Below are 5,651 nucleotides of genomic sequence, written 5' to 3' on the forward strand. Positions count from 1 at the left end.
ATTGGAAGAGCTCGAAGAAGTTCAGCTCGACGAAGCTGATCCCTCGAAGAAGGTGAAGGTCGGAAAACACCTCCAAGACGAAGCAAAATAGCAATTAATTTGCTTTTTGAAGAAAAACCAGGATGTCTTCGCATGGTCACACTCGGACATGGTAGGGATAAGCCCAAATGTTGCGAGCCACGCATTAAACATAGACAAAAGCTTTCCCCCGAAGCAACAAAAGCGAAGGCAGCTGGACGAGGACAGAAAGAAAGCATTAAAGGAGGAGGTTGACAGATTAAAAGCAAACCATTTCATTAGGGATGCTTTTTACCCTAACTGGGTAGACAATCCAGTGTTGGTCCCAAAGCCCAATGGGACGTGGAGAACCTGTATTGACTACTCGGATCTCAACAAGGCTTGCCCAAAAGACTGTTTTCCGCTGCCAAGAATTGATCAGCTCGTGGATGCCACGGCGGGGCATGGCTTGATGTCATTCATGGATGCATATTCTGGATATAACCAGATTCCCATGCATGCCCCCGACCAAGAACATACGAGCTTCATTACAGATAAAGGGCTATATTGTTATAATGTTATGTTGTTTGGGCTCAAGAACGCTGGAGCTACATATCAGCGGCTCGTTAACATGATGTTCTCAGAACAAATAGGGAACAACATGGAAGTTTATGTTGATGACATGCTTGTAAAGTCTCAACTTAACAAGAACCATGTTGATGACCTCGAAGAGTGCTTTGGCGTGCTCAGAAAATACAACATGAAGCTAAATCCTTAGAAGTGCACTTTTGGGGTATCTTCGGGAAAATTTCTGGGTTTCATTGTCAACTCTCGTGGAATCGAGGCTAATCCCGACAAAATAAAGGCCCTGATTGATATGCCTTCACCTCGGAAGCATAAAGATGTCCAAAGCTTGACTGGCAGGATGGCCGTCCTGGGCAGATTCATCTCGAAGTCAACGGATCGTGGTCTTCCATTCTTCAACTTATTAAAAGGAAGTAAGAAATTTGAATGGACAGAAGAGTGCGAGCTGGCCTTTCAGGAGCTCAAAAGACACCTCGCTGAACCACCCATCCTGTCAAAACCCGAAATGGGAGAAGTATTGTACCTATACCTCTCAACCTCCGAACACGCGATAAGCGCGGTGCTCATTCGAGAGGAAGAGAGGGTGCAGAAACCCGTCTATTACATCAGTAAGAGATTACTGGGGGCAGAGTCAAGATATCCATTGATGGAGAAACTCGCCCTCAGTTTAATCCACTCATCTCGCAAGCTTCGCCCCTACTTTCAGGCACATCCCATCCATGTACTGACAAATCAGCCACTTAGGCAAGTCCTATCTAAACTAGAGGCGTCAGGTCGGCTCCTTAAATGGGCTGTTGAGCTCGGACAGTTCGAGATCACTTACCATCCCAGAACGACCATTAAGGCACAAGCCTTGGCATACTTCATAGTGGAGTGCACTGGTATAGCCGACGACGAGGTAATAACCACGGCCCACGAGCTGTGGAAACTTTACGTCGACGGCTCGTCGAATGAAAATGGAGCGGGGGCAGGAGTTATTCTGATCACTCCTGCAGGGAGCAAATTTCACTCTGCTTTAAGATTTGGCTTTAAAGCATCTAATAATGAAGCTGAGTACGAGGCTCTACTCGCAGGACTGCGAATAACAAAAGAACTCAAGGCTAAAGCTATACATTGCTACAGCGATTCCCAGCTCGTGGTTAATCAAATCTTGGGAGAGTACCAGGCTCGTGGCACAAGAATGACACCTTATCTGGAGAAGGCAAAATCTGCATTGGAGTATTTCGAGTTTTACGCAATAGAACAGGTTCCCCGTGAACAAAACTCAAATGCAGATGCCTTAGCTCGACTCGCCACTTTCGCCGAAAATGAAGAACTGAATGTTGTACCCGTAGAACACCTATCAGCACCCAGCATTACTGAGCCAGACGAGGAAGATGTATGTATGATTGAAACAGAACCGACCTGGATGAGTCCAATAGTTGATTATCTCGAGAATGGAATTCTTCCAAAAGATCGGAACCAGGCTCGAAAATTGATGTATCAACTTCCTCTTTACACCATTTTGGACGGAAAGCTATATAGAAGAGGATATTCCATGCCGCTGCTTAGGTGTGTAACCCCTCCCGAAGCAAAGAAGATCATTGAAGAAATTCATGAAGGGTTCTGCGGAGACCACGCTGGGGGGCATAGCCTGTCCAAGAAGATCATACGTCAAGGATATTTCTGGCCAACCATTAGAACAGACTCTTTTGAGTATGTAAAGAAATGTGACAAATGCCAGAGATTCGCCACGATACCCCAAGCTCCACCATCCGAACTGACCATGTTGACATCCCCATGGCCTTTCGCAGTATGGGGCATCGACCTCATAGGCTCTCTCCCAACTGGAAAAGGCGGAGTGAAATATGCGGTAGTCGCTGTAGATTACTTCACAAAATGGACGGAGGCTGAACCATTGGCAACTATAACTTCGAAAAAGATCCTTGATTTCGTGGTAAAGAACATCGTATGCCGATACGGAGTGCCGAGAAAGATTGTATCTGATAACGGAACCCAGTTCGATTGCGACTTATTCACCAATTTTTGCGACAAGAACGGCATAATAAAGAGTTTTTCACCAGTGGCTCACCCTCAAGCGAATGGTCAGGTCGAAGCTGTTAACAAAACTCTCAAGAGCTCTCTAAAGAAAAAGTTGGAAGAGGCAAAGGGACGATGGCCCGAAGAATTGCCTCAAGTCCTTTGGGGATATAGGACTACAGCTCGGACATACACCGAACATACCCCGTTCTCTCTAGCGTACAGCTGCGAGGCAATGTTGCCCATCGAGGTCGAAATCCCGATGATCCGAACTCAAATTTACGATCAGGATTCAAATCATACTCAGCTCGAAGAAACCCTAGACTTGATCGAAGAAAAAGAGAAGAGGCTCAGCTGGGAAATGCTGCTTACCAGCAACGAACCACAAGATATTTCAATAAGAGGGTTCGGGATCGAAAGTTCGGAGTGGGAGACCTGATTTTGAGACGCGTATTCTTAGCCACCCGAGATTCAGCAGCTGGAGTGCTCGGGCCGAACTGGGAAGGACCATACCAGATAGAGTCAGTCATCCGACCTGGCGTATACAAACTTGCGAGATTAGATGGGAGCCTGATACCGCGAGCATGGAATGGCGAACACCTTAGACCTTACTATCAATAGTGTAGGAAGTGTTGCCTGTAACCATGAATTTGTTTGTTTGTTTGTTTGTTTTTGAATTTCATCAAATAAAAGGTCTATTTTGTTCAATATGTAATTTCTTTTTATTTTTGAAATCTCTCTTAATTTAATAACCTATGGTCACACTCATAGGATATTAATGGGGCATCATTGGTATATATACCGTCAGATTAAAAAATAAAAAATATATATTTATATGAAGTATTTGGAGATAACCAAGTACGCGAGCTTAGATAGTTCAGACATAACCGACTTATCGAAAAGATAAAAGTATTTGGAGATAACCAAGTACGCGAGCCTAGATAACTGAGTTATCAAAAACATGAAGTTTTTGGATATAACCAAATACGCGAGCTTAGATAGTTCGGACAAAACCGAACCACCAAAATCCTAAAACGTTTGGAGTTAACCAGATGTGCAAACTTAACAGGTCTGGAACAAACCAGCCAAAAAATTGATCGATGATAAGTAGGAGCCTAAACCTATCACGAGACAAGTCAAGATCGAGGCTGGAATATCTGAGAGAAAATAGTTTCAAACTCTTAACCTCGGAACAAAAACTGAGGATGAGGAAAAGTAACTAAACAAAAAAGATATAACCAGATCATTCACATTACATACCATATAAGTACTTTTGAGTTCATGGTTAAAGTAATATCCGACCTTGATAAGTAACGAGGTCGGAAGCGGATAATTCGAATAAACTATGCATGAATGCATCGAATTTCGAGCCCAAATCCAAACTATGTTTGTATGAATAAATAAACATAACCGATTCATCAATTTAAAAATATGCAAAATATTTCGAGCCAATAAATGTAAAGCATATAAAAGAATGGTAAAAGAAATTGTATCAGCCCCGTGGGCATATATTAAAATAGTTACAGAAATAAGGGGACGCAGCCCCGATAACTGATCTCTCCGAGGTCAGATTCAAGGGAGAGGAGTCTCCTTGGCCTTCTCAGCATCAGTGGCACCGGACCCCTCAGGACGAATAGCATGACTATCCTCCTGAGCTTCCTCCGAAACGGTGCCCGAAGCAGCCTTTTCCTTCTCGAGCTGCTCAGCCTTCTCCTTCTCAAGCCGTTCAGCCTCTTCCTTCTCGAGCCGGGCATTCCATCGTTCAAGAAGCGGCGCCTCATGGGGACCTAAGAAGCTGGTGTCCAGCTCTTCGTTATAAGCCCACATCCGGTACATGGCTGAGTCGACTGCCTTTTCCTTCTTTTCTTTGTACTCGGCAAGAAGGCGAGTTTTGGCATCCTCTATGAAGTCGAAGGTGGCGGCCTTGTCCTCTTCGAGCTTCTTATTGGTCTCCCAAAGATGGGTGTTATCTTTCTTTTGCTCCTCGAGTTCAGCTCTCAGCTTTCCGAGCTCCTTGGCCATGTCCTCACGCTCCTTAACCACTGCCTCGAGCTTAATATTCGCCGCCTTCAGATCGTCGTTCGCTCTAAGGTGAAGGTCCTTCGCCTCTTGAGCATGAGTCCTGCTCGAATGGATCTCGTTGTTCATCTCGTAATTGAGCTGGGCAGTGAAGGCAAGAGCCTGGAAAAAGGAAGAAACCACCATTAGCCTCAGGACAGTATGAATGTAAGCAAAAGGAATATAGAAGGATACTTACCGCGGCAGTGTGCTCGATACTCTTCTCGTAAAGGACAGTGCGGTCTCAGGTGCCAGTTAGGCACTGCCACTGAGGAGCTTCGAAACTGCCATAGCTCTGGCCGATCCGGGACATAACATCCGAGATCAGCGTAGATCCGTGAGGTCCAGCAGCATTATCCACCACATACGAGTCCATATGGGTGGAGATTGTCAGCTTCTGAACTTGAGAAGCAGAAGGCCTTCTGGAAAGCTGAGCTGAAGACGTTTCGCCCACCACAGGAGGTTGGGACTCAATGGCAGGGGCACCAGCCAGTGAGGTCGGTGCAACCGCGGAGACGACGGCCTGCGAAGATGGCATTGTCATGGAGGCGCTAGCCTGGATAGTCGACGCATCAATGGAGCTCGAAACCAGCAAGGCAAGGGGATGTGTCTTTTTGGACCTCTTGGAGCCTTTGCCCGACTGACTGGTCTTTAGTGATCCCGCCCTAGGGCGTTTGCTCCTCTTGGCGCCTGCATTGTCGATAAGGGCGTCAAGGTCGGAGTCCATCTCACCTGCACAAGTCACAACACAGTGAGTCAGTAAAAGAGAAATGTATGTCAAGTAATTTCGGTATCAGACATATAGATTGATGATAGAAGAAACCTAACTGGAACTCTCCCCCGAGCTCGAGCTTGGGGACCATGAAATTCCCCCGTCTTCAGAGGAGGCGGGGGGAGTGCCTTCCCTATAAGTAGGGGATAACCTCGAGAGGCCCCTATAATCATTGGTCCCGTACTGCACCGCTATCCCATTCCACACCTCGTCTGTGGTG

The sequence above is a fragment of the Humulus lupulus genome, chromosome 7 (genome assembly GCF_963169125.1).
Source record: "Humulus lupulus chromosome 7, drHumLupu1.1, whole genome shotgun sequence".
NCBI classification, from domain to species: Eukaryota; Viridiplantae; Streptophyta; class Magnoliopsida; order Rosales; family Cannabaceae; genus Humulus; species Humulus lupulus.